Raw genomic sequence first — 25,829 nt, 5'->3', positions numbered from 1 at the left:
ACCGTATTCAGAAACAAAGGAGGATATACACACGGAGCCAGGAAATATTCCCACGTGCCTCTTCATTGCCTGGGGTTTTCTACAAGCCTTATGTTGGCCCAAAGGCTTGCTTTTCAGCAATGGTGCTTTCTCTCTTTCCTTTCCATGACCCCCTCGTCCAACCATAAGCTTAGCCAATTCACCTAAAGCAGTAGTATCCAAGGGACAGCCCCACACAGGATCACAACATGCATGAATATCTGAGAAATAAGTTTGAACACATCTGTACTCCTCTGAGCAAGGCACAGACTTAGGATACCGGATGCTAGAAAATGTTCTGCTCCAAGAAATGATGCGTGCTACATGGCTAATAAAAAGTATCATCTGTGTGCGCTGAAGAGCCCTTTTTAATTCTTAATTATTATCATTAAACCAAGTGTAAGTGCTCTGGAATTTCATACTGGGGCAGGGCATCTAGTACTTCAGTTTCCCCCAGAAGGCTGGCTGAGGGCAATAGGGAGCAGGCTCACAGAAATTTGGATGTAACCTTGGACCACTCCCTTGAGTAGCATTATTTGGAATTACTTTAGGGACAACTGGTTGATGTGGAAACTATGTAAATTCTGTGGTTACAGGCCTTGGTATTCTCTTGGCTACATTGTTTCAGCTAGGTGCCTTGTTGATGGAGGTTTCCATAGTCATCTTTCCAAAACCAGTGGAGGGAATTCCCCCAAATTTCAACATATTCAACATCCCTTAAAGGCACGCGCACACACACACACACACACACACACACACACACACACACACACACACAAAACCACTTTTGAAATAGATCTTCAATTCACTGTATAACCACTTCACTCATGTTAATAAACCCAACCCAGGGCTATTTACATTTCTTAGGACACCATTCTGCTTCAAGTTCATGTTTGTGCCAAATGTGCTCATTCACTGCTTGTACCAAGCTCCTGCTATATGCTTAAGTCTGTGCTAGTACTGTGGGAGTTAAAGAAAAACTGTGAGAGTCCCTACCATGGAAAAGCTTATGGCCGAAGAACAAAACAAGTACTGTCTGGAGTGGTAGAGAAAATGGGCCAGAATCACCAAACTCATGTCAGATTTGGGCTCAAATTCCTGTTTGCCCACTTTTGGGATGCCTGAACCTGGGTCCCAAACGTAGCCCCCAAGTCTCCCATTTTTCTGCTGCAAACTAAGGATAATGAAAAATACTCTGAGAGGTAGGTGTGAGAATTAAGCAAAGTAATGCTCGTAAAGCATTTGTACAGACCTGACTCCACAGTGAGGATTCATTAAATGGAAGTGAAGATGGTGACAATGATGGAACTATAGTAAAAAATAGACTCCATATCTAATTAAAACAAAAGTTACAAAATGTGGCCTGTAAGTCTGATGGGAGTTTGGAAAAGAGAGGACCCATTAGGGTTGAAATAATCAAAAAGGTTTTATGGTAAAGAAGGATCAAACTTGAGTCTGGAAGCATATGGGAAATTCAGATGGAGAAGGTGGAAAGAGTTGACATTCCAGCTGTGGAAAATGACGATTGCTAGTAGACATCTGAGCGGTCAGCATGCCATGTTGAAGCATGCCATTCAAGGCTTCCAATTGCAGTATCTTACTTTATTGTGTGATTAAAGCAAACCAAGGAGCTTGTATGAATCTGCCGCTGAAGAGGTATGCATGCTTAATTTCCTAGTGACCTCTCTTAGTTGTTTGATTCTATTAATTTCAAGAGGCAACACCCTCAGATTTTGCAAACTGTATGCTTTAAAATCAAAAGTTACAGATGAATTGATTACTTTAAAATAGGAAGATTATTAGAATGGGGATGATTATATGGGCAAATCCAGTGTAATTAGAAGAGGAAGAAGGAGGCTGAAGAGAAAGTCAGAGTGATGTGACATGATGTGAGAAGGACTCAGCCCACCATGGCTGACTTCAAAGATGGAGGAAGGAAGCCATGAGTCAAGTCGTGTGAATGGCTTCTGGAAGCTAGAAAAGAGAAGAAAATGGATTCTCTGAGTCTTCAGAAGGCTGACAATGTATTGATGTTAGCCTACTGAGATCCTATTGGACAAATAACCTTCAGAACTGTAAAATAATAAATTTGGGTTTTTGGTTTTTTTTTTTTTTTAAGATTTTATTTATTTATTTGTCAGAGAGAGAGAGGGAGAGAGAGCGAGCACAGGCAGACAGAATGGCAGGCAGAAGCAGAGGGAGAAGCAGGCTCCCTGATGAGCAAGGAGCCTGATGTGGGACTCGATCCCAGGACGCTGGGATCATGACCTGAGCCGAAGGCAGCTGCTTAACCAACTGAGCCACCCAGGCGTCCCGGGTTTTTGTTTTTTTAAAAGCCATTCGAGGTTTGATAATTTGTTATAGCAGGGATAGAAAACAATCACATTTGAAAGTTTACTGACGCAAATAGTCCAAACCTTCATCATGTGTTTAAATTGCCAAGAGCTCCCTCTCATACTAAGAGGTTTTATGTTTTACACTATCTTATTCTTGCTTTATTGATGTAACAACAGCCAGGGAAAAGGCAATACTGTCTTTAATTTTCTATAAAGAAAATTACCATCTAGAATTTTCCATGTAGCTAAAAAGCCTTTTGACATGAGGGTGATGCAAGCACATTTCTGGCAAATACTGGTAAATTCTGGCAAATACTATTCACAGATCCTCTAAAATTCTATGAGAATTACTAATAGGTATACTTTTGAAAGAAGGAAATTGAACCTCTAAACCAAAACAATAATGGTAAGTTTTAAAAAAATGGTAAGCATGTGAATAAATCAAAATAATCATTAACTGTAAAACTCCAAAAGCAGCTACAATTAATGTGGAAGGTATAACAATAAAGTAACTCAACAATGGCGGATGGCAATTTTGTGCAATTTAGAAGATGAATGGTTAGATTTAAAGCTTTCTAAAACCCAATCCATTGTTTGGAAGGAGGGTAGAAATGTTGAATAATTTGAGACTTTAAGTCAAATACATGTATTAAAGCGTGAATATAATATTTAAAGAAATAAAAATGAATGTCTCTGTCCCAAAGCAGTAGAGGAGAGAAAAGGAATTGAAAACCACCACCAATAACAAAACATGATCAAAACAATAAAGGCAAAAGGAAAAGAAGAACAAAAAAAGATAAAAGGGGGGGGGAGAGTAGGGAAATATGGTAGGCCTCTCTTATCTACAGTCCCACTTTTCCACAGTTTCAATTACACCCAATTCGTCAAACTTAGTCAGGAAGCAGATGATCCTCCTTCTAACATATCATCAGGAGGTCAATGGCAGCCTCTCTTTGTCACAATAGCCATGTCATTCATCTCATGTCATCTTATCACATAGGCATTTTATCATCTCACATCATCACAAGAAGGGTGAATAAACTCTAACAAGATATTTTGAGAGAGAGAAAGACCACATTCATTTAACTTTTATTACAGTATATTGTGATAATTGTTCATTTTATTAATTTTTATTAATCTCCTACTTAGATATTGTGCTCATGTATAAATTAAATTTCATCATAGGTATGTATATATAGTAAAAAATATATAGGTTTGGTACTCTCCATGGTTTCAGGCATTCTCTGGGGGGGTCTTGGAACTTTTCCCTGCAGATAAAGGGGGGACTATTGTACAGACCAGTTTTTTGTACAGAATGTCCCTCAATTTGTGTTGTCTATTTTTTTTTCATAATTGATTCAGGTTATACGTTTTAAAAAATATTTTCAAGTGATACTGAGTCTCACTTATATCATATTAGGAAATAGGTAAGATTAATTTTTTGCCATTATTGGTGACATTGGCTGAAGTAGCAATCTCGAACTTTTTACAGTATAAATTACTAATTTTTCTCTTTGGAGTAAATAAATAATTAAGGGATAATACTTAGTTACCATATAAATATAAACTACTAATTATTATTTTTTTATACTACTGATTATTAAGCTTTTATTTATTACTCATCCATGGGCAGTTCTTGCCTGAACCAATTATTACTATTCATTTGCAAAGTGGTAATTTGATAATTAAATCACTTTTCCTCCCTTATTAGTTGTCAATCTCTGTAATGTAGAGCTTTCCCTTCTCTTCCCTGCATGTACTCATTTCATCATCTTTAGTTTCGCTCACTGATTCTTATTTTATTCAATGAATTATATTATATTATTATCATTATTTATTGGTTAGTGGGACAGAAAACCTCCCATAAATCTCTTCAGCCACCATCCAGTTTGGGCAATGTGTATGCCACACACATTAAGGGAGATACCCCATTCATTTTGATGTTAGAGGGAACATCTTAAAAGACACAAGTGGCACCAAGCATCTCCTCCCAAACATTTCCCATTCTTTTCTCCCTGGATAAGGTAACTTCCAAAATCTTGTTACTCATCTACAGTAGATGTGGCTAGCAAAGATGTGACTTCTCTTTGGGGAATTCCTTGGCTAGGATCAGCCTTTATTTTTTTGCTTATTTCCTGCCTTGTTTTCACAGAAGTAGTCATCAGGATTGAGTTCAGTTTCAAAGCATTATTTGCACCAGCAAAGTATGTGCCACAGTAGCCCTACACACCTCAGTTTCTGTTGGTGCCTCTTCCTCCTCACCACCTCTCACCTCCAACTCTCATTCATCAGACCAGTCATTCTAATCTGATATCCCTAAAGCCCCTGGGCAACTGTGGATAGGAAAAATATGTATCTTTATTTTCATTAAAGTTTAAGAGAAAATTAACATTACCTTTAGATATGATGAATATATAGTATGAATATAACATAGTTACTGTTAGTACCTGAAAATTTTCACCAATAAAAATCACCTACAACTGTAACATAATAGGAAAAAATAGATCTTTCAATTTTTTTCTGGCATTCACCCCTGCTTCAAATGTGTGGTAGCTATTAGACCTACCAATAGATCTTGTTACTTTCTTTTTTAAAAAGATTTTATTTATTTATTTGACAGAGAGAGAGAGAGAGAGATCACAAGTAGGCAGAGAGGCAGGCAGAAGGAGAGGGGGAAGCAGGCTCCCCGCTAAGCAGAGAGCCCCATGAGGTGGGCCCAATGTGGGGCTCGATCCCAGGACCCTGAGACCATGACCTGAGCCGAAGGCAGAGGCTTAACCCAATGAGAAACCCAGGCACCCCTAGATCTTTTTACTTTATGTGTAGAAAAGACGTACTACTGTATCTTATTTAGAAATTCTCTATAACTAAAATTCTGTATAATTGGCTTCCTTTCTAATCCTATGTATATTATGTATTTAAGAACTTTACTCTGAGAGGAGGTCCAGAGGTTCCTCAGACTACAATGGATTTATGGCACAAAAAGTTTGAGAACACTTACATTAGAACTCCCATTAGCCTCTTTTGTCCAAGCTGCTACATCAAAAACAGGGATTCTTTCTTTTCCTTATACCTTAGTAAAACACAGTCAAAGCTTCAGTGGTCTAAATCCACATCCATAGAGACTGACTAGTAAGAGAAAGAAGGAAATTGTTCTCTGATTAGGTTGGGATATCTACCATGACTTGTTCATAGTTTATTATACATTTTATATCAAAATATTCTAATTACCTGATTCCTAAGAATAATTAGTCCAATGCTTTCTTCTTTTCTGTCAATTGGAGAAAGTCATAACCATATTGTGTCAGAAAATTCAAAATACACAATCTAAAACCTACTCTGTGTTCTTATCTTATCCAAGGTGGCTCAGTCAGTTAAGCAACTGACTTTTGGTTTCAGCTTAGGTTATGATCTCAGGGTCTTGAGATCCAGCCCCATATCAGGCTTCATGCTGGGCCTGGAGTCTGCTTAAGGTCTTATCTCCCTCTGCCCCTCTCCTCCTCTTCCACCACTCCTACTCTCTCTCTTTCAAAACAAACAAACAAACAAACAAAAAACAAAAACAAAAACCTCAAAAAGAACCCTCCAAAAAATCTTACTGTCCATGTTGCAAAACACTTAGAACATGGGAGTTGGGTTAGACAAGTGAGGATTTGAATCTTCAAATCACTACTTACTATTTCTGGAGAGTTGGGAAAATTATTCTTCAACTCTACTAACCCTCAGTTTTCTCATCCTTAAAACAATGCTGATTAAAAACTACATGACAATACTGCTGGGTCAATTGAAGATTATGTTTGTAAAATACCCAGAGTATTTCTTGGTTCATACGTTGTAACTGTGTAGCGTATTCACCCAAAATGTGCATTTAAACTATACAGACACACACCAAATAAGTCAAACACATCTGTGAGGGAATGAACTGACAGTGGGGAAGATCACGACCAAGCAACACTGTGATGTCATCCTCCCAATTTTGTTTATTCTATTCCTCTGGTGAGATTTGTGTCCTACTCATGGAATGATATGTGGGCATTTTTACATCTTTTTGGGGTTGGTTTCAACACGGTGAGTGATGAAGTTTATTTATCTAGTCAGGAGAAATAAAGCTGTAAATGTGTTTCTACTTTGCCACCTCACCAGCCCCATCACTTTGATAGAGTGCTGAAAGCTTCTTCTGAAATAATTTACTTGGTTTTAGGCAGATTAATAGATACCGGAAACACACGCATTTCCATTTCAAGTTCAGAGGAAATTGTGTCTCTGCTTTGATCCTTTTCAGATTTCATAGATGGAGACAGTCTGTAGGCTGGTCTTTTCATGGTGCTGACAAGGAGGCAAGGACCACGTCAAGCATAGCTTAATGAGCTTCACATCTGTTGTCAGAACCAATACATTCAGTTCAGTAAGACATGAAACCTGGTGGCCTGCCTAACGACCGAAAAAAGAAAACCCTCTTTAGATCTGTGTTTCATGAAATAGATATGAAGGAGTAATTAATTTTACAAGGAGTCCCCAAGTGAAAATGCCCATTAGTTTAACAGAAATGATGTCTGCCAGGGATGGACATCAGTAACCTTAACATTTTTAAAGTGGGAGGAGTCTGACATAGTATAGAACCACTTCAAATGTTCCTCTTTTACAAAAGGAAGGGCAGGAATTATTTGATCAATAAAGAAGAAACCTAGTGTTCCCCCCACTTCATACTTTTCCCCAAAGTTATTTTCCAACTGGGATCAGTTGTAAATGCCATATTAAATTTCTGCTCAAGGACAATTATCAGACACTATTGTCTTTCACTGAGCTCTCAGGAATGAAAGAGCCAGACACTCTAAGCTTCAGGTCCTTTTCCAGTTGGGGTAGAAGGCAAATGCAGGTATAAGGCAAATGCAAAAAAAAAAAAAAAAAAAAAAAAGAAAAAAAGAAAATGAAGAAGTGTGGGGGGGTAGAAGGCAAATACCTTCACTCTATTGATATTTGAAGTCAGTACCTGATATTTCTTAATGACAAATGATAATAAACCTTGTAATAAATACTGCCATAGGTAAAGGGGGAGGTTGCAGAATTACTTTGAGAGAGACCTCTGCTTAAGACAAAAAGACAGGCAAACAGATCCTTCAAGTTCCTTTATCTTTCTAGCATCTTTAATTTAGTAAATAAAAGCCAGCCAAAAGTGATGAGGCTTACTACATACAGCGGAGGTGTTCCCACCATCTTGGTACACTTTGAGATAGCTAAGTATCACCCGGTAGTTGCTGCAGTGAGAATAAACCACCTGTGGGGGCATTACTTTGCAGTCCTCTTCAAGGGATCTGGGGCACCACAGCACCAGCTCTCCAACTTTTCTTTCTGAATTATTTCAGTTCAGTTCACGAAAGTCACACATGCACGCAACCTGCAGCAACGGGCCACCCCTGGCTACTGCAGCCCTGCACTGGCAGGGGAGAGACAGCCCTTGATCACAGTTTTTCCACATGCTCTTCAAGAGCCTGAAGGAGAGGGAAATCAAGTTGAAGAGTTAAGTGAGACCACTGACTTCAAGTAGAGAGACTGACAGGAACTCAGCAGAGTGATAAGAAGCTAGATCTGGGCACATGGCAAGCACACATGCTGTATTTGATTCTTAGTGGGAGGGACTGGTGTTGGGATGAAGACTGAAGATTGATTTACTGCAAATGACCCCAGTAAAACCTCTCTCATTTATTGAATTTCCAATGTCACTCAGAGCTGAATTCTGGTAACAAAACACTTGTTCAAGAAGATACGTGCACCCCTATGTTTACTGCAACATTATTTACAACAGCCAAGATATAGAGGCAACCTAAGTGTCACATGAAAGACAAATGGATAAAGATGTGTTATATATATATATTTTTTCCATATATATACCATGGGATATTATTCAGCCACAAAAACAATGAGCTCTTGCCATTTGCAACAACATGAATGGAACTTGAGTATAATGCTAAGTGAAAACATAAGGCAGAAAATCACAAAAATAGCATAGAATTTTACTTACATGTGGAATTTAAAAAAAACAAACAAGCGAACAAACAAACAAAAAAAGAGAAACAGAAAAATAAAGAGAACAAACAGGTGGTTGCCAAAGAGAGAGGGAGGTCAGGGCCTAGGCAAAATTCTTGAAAGGAATTAATAGGTACTTAATTCCCATTATAAAATAAGTAAGTCATGGAGATGAAAAGTCCAATACAGGAAATAGAGTCAATAATATTGTAATGACTTTGGTGACATGATAACTATACTTATCACGGTGATCATTTTGTAATGTATGGAATTGTCAAATCACTAAGTCATACACTAATACCATGCTGTATGTCAACTATGATTCAATAATAACTTTTTAAAAGAATATAAAATATATCAAAGTTAGAGAAGGTTATTGTTTCTAAATACAAGAATACTTCCTTCTGGAAAATATTCTAACACTGCTTCTTTCTAAGTACTGTGTTCACATACGCGTCTGCACACAAATGCACATGCACACACTTATTTTTCCAATGGAGGCTAGCAAAGCTGTAGCCTGGAGCTTGACATGATGTCTGGAACCAGCTGATTTCTGGGGTACATTGCAAAATGAAAAAATAGACCCCCTTGGGGTGCCTGGGCGGCTCAGTCAGTTAAGCATCCGACTCTTGGTTTTGGCTCAGGTCATGATCTCAGGGTCATGAGACAGAGCCCTGCATTGGGGGTCCACCCCCAGCGGGGAGTCTACTTGAGATTCTCTCTCTCCCTATGTCTCTCTTGTCCTTCATGCTCTCTCTTTAAAATAAAGAACTGAATCTTAAAAAGAAAGCAAGAGAAACACAAGGCCCCTTGCTTAGAAATACTTAAGAATGCAGATATCAAGACAGTAAAGTATTAAACCAAGTGCAGGTCCAAATAAATAAATAAATAAACCAAGTGTGGGTCCTTCTAAATGTGGGGTACCCTCTAAGCTTTTACCGCCCAGAGAATAATTTCCACTATGACAGATTTTTCTCACCATTTAGTATAGATGATCTTTCAATTTAGGGATGGGCTCACTAATTATTGGATAACTTAATAAAAGCTTTGAGGCCTAAATGCAGGGCAGGTTGTGACCTCACTTTTGTACCCTCATCAGAAGCTTACTCATGCTTCTTGTTGCCTTATTGTTATCTTTCTGTCCCTTTGGTTTCTGTTCCCTTCTCTCCCTTCCACATATCTCACATGATGAGAAAGCATGGTATCATGCATTTGTGCCCTTGTGAAAGCATTGGTCTATATTTTGTTTTGCTTTTAAAGGAGTTGAGTCAATAAAAATAATAAACTTTGTATAATGCTGCACAAACAGGGGTTTGGCACATATCACTCACTTTTGCTTTAGTCACTTTAAAGAATTTAGACAAAAACAACATTTTATGAATACTAAGGGTGCCTTTATAAAAGTTAAGAGGGACTTTTTACTGAGATGGAGATAGACAGTCTAATGGCTTGGATGATTGTTTAAATCTGTACTCACGTTATCAATGACATGGCATCAGGTTTCATTCAGGAATGGAGGCTGTGCCTCCAGAACTCCTGAGAAGTGGGTAAGCTGAGTGCAGCCTCTTGGGTCTCTGTCAGCCAGGCTGTCACTGTATCTGTTTGCTCAGGGGTCCCCTCTAAGTGGCAGTTCCTGACGGCAGGTGTGTGGAGGGCTGTGGAGAAAACTCTGCTCTCTCCATGGTGTATCGCCTTCCTGGGGGATTGTACCTATTTAACAGATCCAGGATGCCCCTAAAGGGGTTTATGGAGGGCCAGGCCCACAACTCCTTCCTTCTCAACCCCCAACCAAGAGGTATGCAGAATACAAAGATCTTTGTGTATATAAGACCATTCGGTACCAAATATTTGTGTGGTTTAAGATCGTGAGCACTGGTGGTTTAAGAAAATAGGCCAATATGTTTTTTTTAAAATATTTCAGGGGATATAAGTAAGCATTTGCTTCAAACATTTACTCTCTAGGATTGCATTAATATAACGTTTGTGTCTTGAGGCAAGAAGAGGAGAGACACCCTCCCTCCCTTGCAAAAAGGGACTACTCTCTCCTTCAAGTGGTCCCAGGTGACAGGCACTCCTTGAGGAGCAAGAATTCATGATTTCCCTGTCTGTTCGCTGCTGTAGCATCATGTCCTAATACAAAATACTCTCATTTTATTTGATTTCCTCATCCAACAAAGAAAATACTACTTGTCTTGCATAAATGATGGGACATATATGAAAGTAATAAGCCATATCTATGTAATAAATACAAGATAATTGTACTTTGGTGTATACAGCTAAATATGACATTGATAACAACATCAGTTACATATCCTAATGAGAAGATGAATGTCAAAAAATGTGTTCTTTGGCCTGGGACCTCTGTTATCTACTGGTCCACCAGGTTGCCCAAAGAGCTGAAAAGGCTAGATGCATCACTGTTCACATGTTTAAAACTGCCATTCCTGTTATCTTCAGAATGTGAAACAGAATTAGACCATGTAAAGTTCATAGTCCAGACTGAACGACTTCCACCTTTAGTATTCACCACAGAACACAATATTTCACTCTCTAAAAAAAGCCTCCTTTTTAAGGCAGTTTTTCTTGAATTATAAAACAATTAGTGTTGCATGAATATCAAAAGCACTGTACAAATAGACCACAAATCTAAAGCTATCCAGAAAGAGAACAGAGCTTATATATGATCTAGGCACTGACTTTGAAGCAGCGTCACAAAGCTACTTTATATATACTGAGTTGCAAGTGTAACTTTGGCGTGTTCCCCGGATTTCAATTTATCACAAATGTGTCAAAACACATGCTATTCAAAGTTGCTTTGAAATTTTCAAAAGTGGCAATTATTTGAAGTAATGGTGATGGAATATTTGCACCCAAATGCTTTATGCTAATTCCTGCAGCACCCTTCTTGACGATATAGTTTAAACATTCTTTGTTGTTAATAGGGAGTCATGCAACTCTTTACATTTCCACTCATTTGATGTGTTATATTTGCTGTGCAATGATGTTTAAGATTTTCACTCCCTGGCCAAGCTCATGAGTGACCTTGCCAAAAAAAAAAAAAAAAAAAAAAAAATCCACTCAAGGCTGAGAAAAGACATACATGTTGTATTGAGAGACAGGTAAAATGTCAAGCAATCATTGAATGATAATGGGTGACTGAGTGAAAACCACTTATGATGATATGAGATATAGAGTGAAATAAAGTGCATGTTTGGGGCTTCCTGAAACTGTGGAAACAGATCAGGGTGGTTGTGAATGTCAGGTAGCTGTCAGCTGCCTGCTTGCCTTGGTCCGTGGCTCCGCTTTAGGCAGGGAAGGTTTATTTTCAATCTTCTCATTCCTGGTTTCTCCTTTGACTCTCCCAGGACTGGTACGCCATAGGGTGATACATGTATCTCTTGTAAACAGAGAACAGGTTGTATGCGTTCTTTCCAGGCATATCTGGTGAGGGTCAACACACGCTGTTAGCAGTGTTAACCTGAAATCATCAGTTCACGTGTGTCAGTGCACACGTGTGAAAGTAGAAACAACAACCTGGAAAGAATAGTCTTTGGTGGATAAATTCCCTGGCTATTTTTTAAAATGAAAGAAAGAATAAAACAACCAGTATTTCTTATTAGTTTTCTTAGGATTTTCAAATTCCTCCATTGCCATCTTTCTCATTTATCAGGCCCTAATATAGAGTGTAAGCTGTTGGTTGCTGGGGTTCAGATCTTTCATTAATGAACTTGTGAAACTGACCAGTGGAAACTATTCACCTTGGAACAAAGTGCCCTCCAGGAGTGAGGTTATCCTAAGGTAAAATGGATTGCGGACAGTAGTAACGTGGGCCTGATAACGAAGACCAGAGTGCGGTTTATGCATGTGTGTGTGCATGCATGTGTGTGCATGTGTGTGGGCACGTGTGTGTGTGCGTGCTTGCATGCGTAGCTACAGAGAAGGAAGCGGAAGACCCTTGAGGCATCTATAGTAATGTTTTGCACCCCTGTTTCAAACCTTAGTACCAGAGCTGAACAAGAGACCCTCTTTGTTTCTGCATGAAACACAGGCTGGATTTAGTCCCTTGAGAACATCCACATTCTTAGCCTGGATTGCAAACAAAGGACTTCACAGATCAGCAGCAGCCACAGCTTGTGGCATAGAGAGCCAGAGGTGGTGAACATGATGGCCAGTGGGGAGTGGGATGGCACTGAAGGGGCCCAAAGCAATGAGGGACTGACAAGATGGTCCAGGCTACACAGCCACTAATAGGCCTGGTTGTCAGCCATGTGAGAGCATTCCCAGAAACATCCAGATTTCTGAACGCTTTGAGGCAGGTCGAAGTCACATGGGAATGAACGGGAAGGTTTATTTGTTAGTGTCAGAGCATTTCTAACCTCCATGCTTGTGGAAGCTGAAGAAGCATGGATTATACCCATCCTGTCATGCAGAAATGTGGATTCTTTCAGGATCCCTATGACCCTCCTTTGGTAAATGAGGCACTTGCAGGAATTACTTTTACACTTTTAGGCTCTTTAGTGGGAATTATTTAGCATAAGGAAGGACATTGTCCCATAGGTTTCTTTCCTACTTCGTTTATTCTGTTTTCTTGCACCAACTTCTATTGTCCTATGTGTCTAAAGAGCAACACAAAATGACCTCAGACACCCTTACCCATTATGTGAAACTCAAGTTTCTAACAATCACTGATATGTCTTTCAACCACAAGTTTCACATTAAAATGTTCTCAGAATACAACTCTGATGAGACTCGCTTTCAGGTGAAAAATTCTCAACCTGCTGAGAGGAGCTTTGAGATTGTTTTGTGATAAAACTATAGACAAAAAAAGAGATTTTTATCTATATCTGGGAGGGACAATAAGGAGATATCCATTCCCAAGAATTGGGAGTAGGGGACCAAGGCTTCCTTTGAGACATTAAACTAGTAAAGCCCACCCATTCTATATGGCCAACCATTGATGAGAATCAACCAAGAACTTGTCTGTAATCAGGTATCTCTACATCTAATTGGAAGGGTGAGGAAATTTCTCTGGGACCTAGGGTTATAAAAGGAATGTGGTTCAGTAAGCAATGACCTAAACAATTATATCACACTGTATGTGGGAATACACAGTGAATGGCTATCTAGTTTACTGAATGCTTAGTTGGCAGTGGGTTGAGATCTCATTTAATGTTCCCGGCATCTGTGATAGGTAGGCCTTATCATATTCATCTTGCTGATGAAGAAACAGAGGCTTTAAAAACTCCATCAGATTAATTTTTATAAGTGGTAAAGCTAGAATATTTATTCAGGTCTGTCTGATTTCAAAGAACAAGAGTTCAGAGTATCAGAATCCCCTAAACAAAATTTCTGAGTCACCCCCCATTATAATTCAATTGACCTTATGGTGCAGAGGGCATGAAAGACGAAGAAATTTTTGCCTCTTTCAAGTTCAGTAAGAACTTGGTGGAACAGAGAAACAGCCTAATGATCAAAGAATGTGGAGGTTTAGACAAAACTGAAACTCTATAAAATCATGAAAATGAGTCTGTGTGCAAAGCTTCATTCAATCTGAATGAGAACTGTTTCTCTGTGGAGGAAGAGGAAGATCAAAATGTTCCAGAAACTTCCTCTGAAGGCCATATATTCCAAGTTCAGGATGGCACACCTGGGACCTTTAACTTTTAGACTGCACCACGGAGGCATAAAGTTGTTTGTTGTGTGCTATGTTTGGTGTAAGTTTGCCTCACTATTTCTCTACTAAGAAATTTTTTAAATGTGTTCTGTTATTGTAGCACTTTTTACAAAGGAAACTATACTCAAACAGTTCCAAACTGTACAAACTCTATGAATCTTCTCCTCTCAGTGGGCTTCTTATTTCTGTTTGGAATCTCGTATCTTCTACAGTCCTTTGCTCTACCAGTTGAGCTATCAAAGGGAGTGGGGAAAATCTCAGATCTTGAAGTATCCTATAAATAAATATTAAATTCCACCCTTTTCTTGGAAAAAAAAAAAAAAAGACATTCTTTTGCTCGTTCAGGTATGGGAACCATGAACCACAGATTGAAGAAAAATAAGCCATGCCTGTTCAAGTAGTATTTACATGACTAGGGCCCCTTCTAGCCAGTGAGAATTCTACCCTTCCAATAGATGGGATCATTTATGAGATAAAAAAAATTATGATACCCTGATGCAACTAAACACTTGCTCTCTTATGTATTTCCTTTTTTCTGCTCCTAATTCACCAAGCCTTCTGAAAATGTGGCTCTCCATGTAGCTTGTTGTCCAAGAAAGAACATACTGACTTGTCCCTCTGGACATTTTAGCCCTTTCATCGAATCTTAATACACAATCTCTATGAGTGTGATTGTTGTGAATCTCCAGCATCCACACAGCGTGTGTGTGAGAAGATCAGCCTGCAAGCTAGAGGGCCATGCACTGGACCTCAGTGCTTCCAAGAAAGCAAATGCCATCCTGAATGGGTGTCTCAGCATAGCCTTCTCCTGGTGATGCACACCTCTGCTCTCAGAGGACACAAGACTTCTTTCCAATTTCCCAGCAACTGTTGGGGTTAGAATTTGGTAAGGATAAAGGAATCCTGGATGAGGAGACATACGGTTATAGATAAATTCTTAGTGAATTGTCACAGATGGTCAAGCACACAAAGTATGTGTATTTTGGCAGTTTAGGTCTGAAATGATAATATTTTTTCTATCATTATTTTCTCTGTTACTAAGTTATTGATCATTGGTATCTCACCAATACCTCATACATTAAAAAAAAAAGTTACATTAATGATATAAGAATATCTGCCCTGATACTAAAAGATGAAATCCCACCAACCTGAGCTTTGTAGAAGTTTTAAGAATATTAAATTTTCATTTAAAGATAGGTCAGAAGGGTAAGTATTAGAAACTATAGTTATGAGTAGCAGTTATGAGAGAGATGATGTGGACCTTTGTTGCTTATCTTTGGTGAAGTTACATAGGTGTTTTGGTGTTGGCAACAACAAAGAAAAAAATCTCAAAACCGTGTTAAGTATTTTTAAGGATGGAAACCACCATATCCTCAAAACAAGGAAAATGTTTGAAAAGCAAAGAAGAAACCAGTGACATATTTTCAACAGGTGGCTTCAACTACAAAGACTCAGAGTAAGCAGTGTGCACAGGCAGATTTTTCTTTTGATGCACCTGCTGGGAAGTCATTTGTCAGCTCCACACGGAGGCAGGCCAGGCTTTGGCCCATGATCTTCCCTTCTGGCTCTTTTAAGGAGCCGAAGCCCTTGATCATGAAGTTGGTAGGGATGAAGGAGCAGGACAGGAAGGTAGCGGGAAGCTGAGCCTTGACAACTGTCATCAGGAACTAGAGGGGATACCAAGCACCAAATCACCTGAGATTTTTCCACTGGAATGAAGATTTGGAAGGATTGAAATTACTGTGTGCATACTTTCTGCATAATTTGTAAGGTTAAGTTCATGCAGGTGGTCAACTTTTTAAAATATAGTTCCAGAAAGAGAAGCTATGATGCACACTATTTACAAAGCAATCAAGTAACATATGCAGACTCACATTTTACAGTTGATCATTTCTTTCAGTACTGGAGGGTCCTTGTGTTATAAGGCTAAAGATTTAACTTTAAGTTTTCCTGATGGGTTATATCCTAGTCGCATCACAAAATCCCAAAAGCATGATATCAAAAAGAGTTGGCAAACAACGACCAAGGAGACTGAATCTGACCTGTGACCTATTTTTGTAAATAAAGTTTTATTGGAACACAGTCATGCCCATTTATTCAGTATTGTCTATGGCTACTTTTGTGCTATAATGGCAGTTGCACAATATGGCAGAGACCACATGACACATAAATCCTTCAATGTTTACTATTTGGCCCTTCACAAAAGATGTTTGTCAAATCCTTATTTAAGGAAACCTTCCTAAAAACTGGGGTATGAAATACTCCTTTTCCACAAAATTCCACAACTTTTTCTTACCAGCTTTACCATAAAACTGTAAATAGAGCAACAAAATATTTTTGTTGAATTCTAGGAGATTCAAACAAATGTGAGACAAATGGAAGGAACAATTTTGAAACCATAGTGACCAGTTTGGTTCTTTCAATTAATTAATTAACTTCATGGTAACTGAAAAGTTTGAAGGATTAAAAAATGCTTCACACTGTTTTTAAAGGACACGTTTTGGGGACGCCTGGGTGGCTCAGTTGGTTAAGCAGCTGCATTCGGCTCAGGTCATGATCCCGGTGTCCCGGGATCGAGTCCCACATCGGGCTCCTTGCTTGGCGGGGAGCCTGCTTCTCCCTCTGCCTCTGCCTGCCACTCTGTCTGCCTGTGCTCACTCTCGCTTCTCTCTCTATGACAAATAAATAAATAAAATCTTTAAAAAAAAAAAAAAGACACGTTTTGAACTCTCAGTTTTACATCCAGTGTCTATAATCCCCAAGAAAAGGCTGGGAAATTATTATAACCAGAGAACATTTAGAGAATAAATAGAAACTGTCTGAGTGAGATATCTGTACCCCTAAATCCACTGAAGCATAATTCATGACAGTCAAGACAGGGAAACAACCTAAATGTCCATCACTGAGGATGCATGGATAAAGAAGATGTGGCCTACATATAATGGAATATTATTCAACCTTAAAAAAGAAGGAATTCCGGGACGCCTGGGTGGCTCAGTTGGTTAAGCGGCTGCCTTCGGCTCAGGTCATGATCCCAGCGTCCTGGGATCGAGTCCCACATCGGGCTCCTTGCTCAGCGGGGAGCCTGCTTCTCCCTCTGCCTCTGCCTGCCACTCTGTCTGCCTGTGCTCATGCTCGCTCCCTCTCTCTCTCTAACAAATAAATAAATAAAATCTTTAAAAAAAAAAAAAAAAAAGAAGGAATTCCTTTCATTTCCAACACTGAAGAACCACGTTCATTCCGAGGGCTCTATGAGTGAGATAAGCCAGATCCAAAAAATCTCACCTCACAGAAACAGAGTAGAAAAATGGAAGTGGTTGTCAGGGGCTGGGGGTGTGGGGCGGAAATAAGGAAAGGTTGGTAAGAGGCTACAAACTTTGCGTTTTTTCTTTTTTCTTTTTTTTAAATTTTTATTTTTATTTATTTGACAGAGACCACAAGCAGGCAGAGAGGCAGACAGAGAGAGAGGAGGAAGCAGGCTCCCTGCTGAGCAGAGAGCCCGACGCGGGACTCGATCCCAGGACCCTGAGATCATGACCTGAGCCGAAGGCAGCGGCTTAACCCACTGAGCCACCCAGGCGCCCCCAAACTTTGCGTTTTAAGAAGAACAGAGCCTGAGGAACTAACAAAAAGCATGGAAACTATTGTCGATAACACTGTATTGTACACCTGAAATAAGCTAAGAGAGTAGAGAGTAGGTTCTCACAAAAAAAAAAAAAAAAAAAAAGTAAGTATATCAGATGATGGATCTGCTCATTAACCTGATGGGGGGAATCCTTTTAGAATGCGCATGTACATCGAATTATCACACTGCACACCTCAAATATCAATTTGTCAATTATACCTCAATAAATCCTGGGGGTGGGGGAATTGTTTAAATGGTTTCAGAAACATAAGATTTGATTTCCTCTTCCATGCATGCAGGTACTTCATCTTCAGAAAAATATAAAAATTAGATTTTTTTCCCCCTAAATAATTTGGACCCTTCTGTTCCTGATTTAGACTTTAAATGACATGACTGAAATAATAAGAAATTAAAAGATCCTTTTAGAACATGCAGAGTTATAGTCGTTCAACGAAAGTACACTGAGCACAGACAGAGGAGCAGACCCTGAGCTGGGACCTTGAGCTGTTGCATTAGAGTGGAGGGCGTTCTCCCCCACCCCCCACGAGGGAGGAGTGGAAATGCACCTGCCCCATCTGAATGGGATATGGCAGGTCTCAGTCATGGTCTCCAGAGCGAAGTCCTATCTATACGCACTCCCCTGCTTGTGAGCTCAGACAGCTACCACCCAGAACAATTTCTAAGTTTGTTAATGTTTATCAACTTCTTTATTATCCTCAGATTAAAAAGGGCACATCAGGAAGAAGTAGCCATGCTGGAATTTGGGGGCCATTCAAAAATCCAGTCCAGCGAGTCTCCTGGTTTATTTTCAACATTTATTTAACCTCCTTCTGCTATCAAGAAACTCGAGAGCCCTCTGAGGAAGTTTACACTGAAGGAAATGGAGAAAATGTACATTGTTTCTGAGTTGTTTTGTTAAGGCTTCTGGATGGCAAGAGTGTGTGTTTTAGGAGTGTGAGTTTGCCCAGCTTGTAGGGATGTGGTAGGTTTAAGTTTTTGTGCCAGCCATGATTGGGTATCATGCCGTGCCTCCTTAGAAAAGCAAATATTGTTAGAGCCCTTGAAATAATCTGAAGTCTGTCCTTGAAATAGCTATAAATGAACCTGGCTTCTGTTCACATAGGCCAGGGAAGACAGCGTGCCAGAGGGAAATGTTTGCGTCCACCCCGAAGTGGCCAGCTGTCCCTGCGTGCCAAAGAGTGGGGGGCACAGAATTGCCAGATCTGTGGGAATAAGCAAACAGTGCTGTTTTCTCCACAGAGCAAACTCATTTCCCTGCGCTTTCTATTGACAAAGTGCACTGTATTTACAAAGGGGTTTGTATGCAAAAGAAGCATCTAAGCTAGGGCACTGGCAAATTTTTACCCCAGCAAATTCCAGGAGCTACCCAACCCAGCATGCTTTTAACAGAACCATGTGATAACACATTTCAAAGTGCTAGTTTGAGAGGCAAGTGTTTACTGGCATAAAAATGTTCTTTAATTAGTATTTATCTCAGAGTCAGGGTGACATAAGTTGCTAATTATGCTGATACAAGGACAGATTGAGATATTCTTATATGGGAGGGAGCAAAGGGCAATAGGTATGCCTTTTGAACTTGAAGTGTGTGTGTTTAAATTGGCTTGATTTGACCCTAAATTAGCTTGGACACAGTCTGGCCTTTTAGTTAACTAGTCTGCAGCTAAAATAGCCTTCTGGGCAGTTAAGGAGATGGTGCTAGCTTTGGTCTTCAATTAAGAATTTCAACCTGTATACAGCATAGTTAATTCAATATATCATCTCTGTGCTTCATTAAGGTTATTTTTACCCATATATTGACAAGTGGGAACTTTACACATCTCTCAGGAGCTATCTCTGTAAGTGCTAAAAATAAGAATTTTTTTTAAATTAAAAAAATTTAATGGAGAAATATCTTTCATTTCCATTTAAGTTCTAATAAAATATTTCATTAGAAATCTTCCTATATTAAATGATTTAAAATATATGTACTGCTTATAACAAGGTCTGGTGCATATTGAGAACTCAATTAGCTACATATGTGTATTTTTCAAATTTTTACAAAGATGATTATGATGTGGTTTTTTAAAAAAGGAGAGTCTAGACTACATTGTTCATTTCTCCCATGGCCAATAATCATAGTTAATGCTTGTGTGTCATTTGATATATATTAGTTCCTAAACAATGTGTAATTCACTTAATTCTCATGCAACCCTGCGAGATAAGAACTAGTAATAGACCAATTGGTCTGTTGAGGAGAGTGAGGCACAGAGTGTTGAGTAACTTGCCTGGACTCATGGAGTGAATAAGTGTCCCAACAGAGATAGGAATCTTGAGTGTCTGGGTCCAGAGTCTGTGCCCTTGACCACGATGCCTTCCTGCCAGTCAAGAAGTCAGATTATTCAGGAGCTAGGATAAAGCAATGCCTCATAAATTCTCTCTTCTCCAGGACTAACACTTCTCACATGCTTTGTTATCCATGTTTTGGATATCCTTCGTTATCTCCATGCTTTGTTATCATTGGGCTAGGTGCTTACTGTGGTGAACCCAACACAAAATCATTCCATTTGAATCAATAGGATACTGCATATTTAATGTCATATTCATATTTGACAAGATAATCAACAGAGAGCATAATAGAATTAACTTATTGAAATATTTTATGAACCAGGACTTCTTACCCTTTCCAGCATGCTAGATCATGCCTATATGATAAGAGTGTTCAGTAGGTGGGGAGACAGTTTTCAGATGATGATTTTTAACCTCACAGGAAATACATCAGAGTTGATGCCCATTGAGAGGGAAACTTGCCTGTCTCAGTTTACTTTCAAACTTCTTAATTTAACATTACCATATTTCTGGAGTCTTCTCATCAAAGTAAGAATATTTTATCTATTCATTTCTTTCCTATTAAGAGGACATTTTGGTTTTTAGCTTCTAGCAACTTGGGTGCCTAAAAACCTGCAGAATGTCAATTTATGATTTTGAAATACTTAAGGATTTTTGTCTGCTATGTTTGTACTTCCTTTTTTTTTCCTCTGCCAACTTCAGAACAGAGTATATGCCCCTAAAGCAAAATTCATTCAGATGATTTTTATGATACAGGAATAAAACCACTGTTTGAGACAAAGATAAAAGCTTTCATATTATTTGGTTATTTCTATTAGTAGTCTAATTCAACCATAAGATTTACTTAGAAATCACCTCAGGCCCAAGTCTACTTGTACATAGAATGAGGTATGTGTTAGCCATACAAAATCAGGGTAAAGATTGGTGTCATCTAATTTGTTATCTTCTGTATTATATTGGTAGTTTCTAAGAAGGGTAATGAACTGTTTCGTAGGCTGTAGGAAAGGATTATTTTACATTTCTTTAAAGATTTATTAATTTGAGAGAGAATGTGTGTGCAAGTGAGCAGAGGGGAGGGGCAGAGGGAGAGGGACAGAGAAACTTAAAGTTGGTTCCACTCTAAGCGCAGAGCCTGACCAGGGGCTTAATCTTACAACCTTGAGATCACTACCTAAACCAAAACCAAGAATCCAACATTCCACTGACTGGCATAAACACAATGCCTCTTATTAAAAGACTAACCACAAGTAATATATTCCATGTTACTTAATGGACTGGCTTCAATAAAAATCTCAGCTATTTACTATTTTTGTTTGTTTGTTTGTTTTTAGGCATGAAGCATTGTAAGAAACACAATCCTCCATTAGAAGAATGATTGTACTTTATGGCATTTAATCAGATATACAGAGGTTTTGTTTTTGTTTTTCACTAGAATGTATTTTATTCATTTGGGTTTTGATTTGTTTTATAATATTTTGTTGAGGGTATTTTTTGTTGTTTTTTTCTTTTTTGTTTTCAAAGATTTTTTTTATCTGAGAGAGAGAAAGCATGAGAGAGCACAAGCAGGGGGAGCAGTAGAGGGAAAGGGAGGAACAGACTCCCCTGCTAAGCAGGGAACATGAGGTGGGGCTCCATCCCAGGATCCTGGGATCATGACCTGAGCCCAAGGCAGACTCTTAACTGACTGAGCCACCCAGGCACCCCTTATTGAGTTTGGGATTGTTTTTTGTTTACAATTATATTTTTTTCAATTCCAAAAGTTCTATTTGCTTTTTTTTTCTTTTTTTAACTTTGCCTGCTCATTTTCCCACCCAGGTTTTTTTAAAAAGTATAATTGACATATAACATTGTGTTAACTTAAGGTCTAAAACATAATGATCTATGTATATACTGTGGAATGATTACCACAGAAGGTTCCCTTAACATCCATCACCTCTCCGAGTTATACTTTTTTTTTCTTGTAACGAGAAATTTTAAGATCTACTCTCTTAGCAACATTTAAACATGTGATACAACTTTTTTTCAATATTGTTAAATATAGTAAACATGCTACATGTTACAGCTTCAGAATTTATCTTACTGTACCCAGAAGTTTGTACTTTTGACCACCTTAACCCATTTCCCCCACCCCCATCCCCTGCCTTTGGCAACCACCATACAGTTTTCACAGTACTTATGTAATGTTTTACAGCACTGTAGTAAACAGTGGCAAAGTATTGAAAAAAGTAATAACCATAATATTATTATAAGTCAGAATATTATAGCTCAGACGACCATACAAATATGATTGAGCCCTTAGCGTGAACTGACTGATCATAAGCAGGGAACCAATTATGAGTTTGTCTAAACTGACTGATAAATTAAGCTTTAAGAGACAATGTCAGAGGATGTCTTAATAGCTGTTATTTACTGAGCACCCTTATCTTTTATCAACACCTCTCCTTGCAGCCACCAAACCACTAGCCCATCTGCCATGGATTATCACAATTGCTTCCTAACACATCACTAGCAGCCAGAGCTATCCTAATAAAACACAGTCAGCTCATGGTAATTTCCAGGGATTCCTCAGCTCCCTGAAATAAAGGACAAAGCCCTTGCTACGTCCCATGGCTCCCCTATGATGCACACCTCCCTCTGCGGTGTCTCTGAGATACCACTCCTCCAATGCTCTGCCCTCACAGATTCCAGACACTTGGCCTGAGGTGGAACACGGCCTTTGCTGAGCTAACTACTGGTGTACCTTTTCCCCACAAATTTACATGACTCACTGTCATCACAGGGCTTTACTCAAATGTCACCTTTTCAGGAAAGCTTTTTCCAGTCATCCCATAGAACCCTAAAGACTCCCACTTCCCATTTACCTTCCATGCTTTAAGTTTTTCTCTTAATACTTACCGTGATCTAATAATATGCTTTGTATTTTCAGGGACCCTCGAAAGGGTCAGGCATATTTCTCAGTATTGTTTACTGCTCTCTCCCCAACAGTAGGCACAGAGAAGGCACTCAATAACCATCTGTCCAATGAATGAATGCCTTCTCCATGTTTGGAAATGTGCCAAGCCCCTTACAGGGAATGTCTCATTTAATCTCACTACAGTCCTAAGAGGTTGGAGTTCTAGGGGAGGTAACATGAACTGACATGTCTTATGAGGATCACACTGAGTACTGGTGACAAGATGGCAGCTGTTGTAAGAATCCAGGGTGAAGGGGCTGGTGGTCTGCAGCAGCAAGGTTGCCGTAGAGGTGGTGAGCCCTGGTCAGATCTCAGGAAAACTCTTAGTAGATGAAAACATTGAGCTAGAGAAATCAGAGATCTCATTCAAGGTTATCTAGTCATCCTGTGGCTGGCATTGGGTTTAGGTAAGACGAGCTGACACTTATCCACTGGGCTCTGCTGTTGCTTACACCACAGACCCTAGAAGACTACAAGGCTTCAGGGTGAATCCTTCCTGTGGCCAACAGTTCTTTTTTAACACTCGGTTCTCAATGACAGGGGGTCAATATCTCTATGTCCAGAATTCAGCATCTCTCATATAGTCAGATAGTAGACACTTGATAAAATGGAGCTAACCGAGGATCAACCATTTTGTGTGATATATCCAAGGTTGTTTATGTTTTGCATCTCTGAAAAGAACTTGTTAGATGATGGTATTATTTAACTTCAGTTGTTTTGTTTTTTGGGTTTTGTTGTTGTTGTTGTTGAAAACATAAATGAGAATTTTAAGCTGTATGTCCCAGTCTCTGTCTAAGGCATATTTTTAAAAGAAAAAAAAAGAGGAGGAAGGGAGAATGACAAAGGGAGAATCAGAGAAAACAGATACTATCTTGATTACAGAATGAACTCCATAAATCATTTCCTTAAATTAAGATCTATAAAATTCTTAAGAATTTGACTTTTTGGATTCAGCTTGTAATTCATTTGATAACCTGGGCCAATCCTGTGAGTTGCCCTGGCAACCAATTTTGGTAACACAAAGAAGTGCTAGCTGTTAATTGGTATTCGGCGTTAGTAGCTGGTGTCTCTGCTTCTGTCTCCATGGTAACGGACCTGTCATTTTTTTTCTGTCTCTAGCATGGTGGGGAGATGTCATATGTGTGTTCCTTAATGCACATGTCCATAGGCTCTGTCACAGTGTTTAACTGCATAACTATGAACGTGATCACTCTTGAGCTATTAGCACTACTGGTAAAAAAAAAAAATAATAATAATTGCTCCACTGAAGTAAATCTCATCCTTTCTCTCCATGCACTACATATCACAAACTTCCATTTTGGGGTATGTGTGCATTAGTGCTTATACGGTTGTCTGCATAGGGAAAATTCTGCATAACTTTGTACTTGTGTATGGAATATGGATGTTTTCACTATGCAAAATAGGGCAAAAATGTATAAATCAGGAGTGGATTTTCAAGAGTGTTTATCTGAGGCTTAAGATAATATATATTGACTTGAGGGATAAATGTCGGTTTAGAGAAATGAGGCCCAATGTTTTCTGTACTGAGAAAATATTCTCACACTTTGGTTAGATGATGCAGAAATGCCTCATATATTTGATTTCTAGTAGGCTCTGATTTAATAAAATATAGGGTTCTTCCCCATTTGTTACCTTTCCTCTCCCCACTGTTTCCTACTTAGAACTGAACTGCCATTAGATCATTTTATCTTAGATTTGCACTGTTTTTTTTCTTTTTAGTCCCTGAAGTAGAATTATTTTCCAGTCGCAAATGGTCAGCTAATCTGTCACAGTCTGTCTCATCATTAGAAATACACCAATATCATGATGAACTCAAAGAAAACGGTTTGAGCCATGTATGGCAATTAATCCTCTTAGGGAGGTAGCAGACATACTAGAAACCAAACTAAATGTAGATTCATTCAACACTGGTTGCAAACTCTCAGGTTCCCATTTATTACCCTTAGGGCCCTTGGAGAAAACAAAAATATCAGTAAAATACTAAAAACAAATATAAAACTTCTCTTCCTTAATTTTGCTTATCTGTAAATTAGGCCCACTCTCACCCAGTGATGTGCTCATCAATATTTACCAACCAGCTTTCTAGGGCAAGGATGACTAATTCAGAGAATTTATCAATTTCCGTGGTGTAAACGCTCCCACCATGGCTGATTTCAAGCTTCCACCATGGTATCATTGAATATGGAATGGGAAAGAGATGCTGACAGAGATGCTAGCCAATGCCACTCACATGCCAGTGTACACTGGCTCTAGAGCTGGACAGTGTTTTTTTATGAGCCTTAAATGAACTGTCCTGGGGAAAAAACTGAGTACATAACAGGCTCCAAAGACTTTAATTCTTTCTCTTCTCAACCAAGTATTTTCCCTGTTTATTTATTTATTTGTGCTTAAAAAAATTCAGCAGCCTCATTAATTATCCATTTCCTTTAACAGGTCTGCTGTTGGCCCCCACGTGTACCTAATATTTATTTGTGGAAAGTGAATTTGCATGTGTGGAGGTTTTAACAAGTGCCCACAGATTCTTTGCCACTCCTCACTTAAAAATGTGGTGCCTAATTCACCTCCCCTTGAGTGCAGTTTGTATGTAATGACTCTAAAATGTGGTGGATGTGATGGCGTATAGCTTCCTACACTAGGTCACAAAGGACATTGTAGTTTCCCCTTGCTCTTTCCTTTGAAACTCTTACTTTGGGAGAAGGCAGCAGTTTTGCCATAAGAACACTCCACAGCCCAATGGCTATGCTCTGTTTAGCGATCTATGAGGCTAGAAACTGAGGCCTCCAGTCAACAACCGTATCACAGTGAGCCATCTTGGAAGTTGATTTTGCAGTC

The sequence above is a fragment of the Lutra lutra genome, chromosome 5 (assembly GCF_902655055.1).
Source record: "Lutra lutra chromosome 5, mLutLut1.2, whole genome shotgun sequence".
NCBI lineage: Eukaryota > Metazoa > Chordata > Mammalia > Carnivora > Mustelidae > Lutra > Lutra lutra.
The sequence above is the reverse complement of the archived record's forward strand: the minus strand, read 5'-3'. Positions refer to the sequence as shown.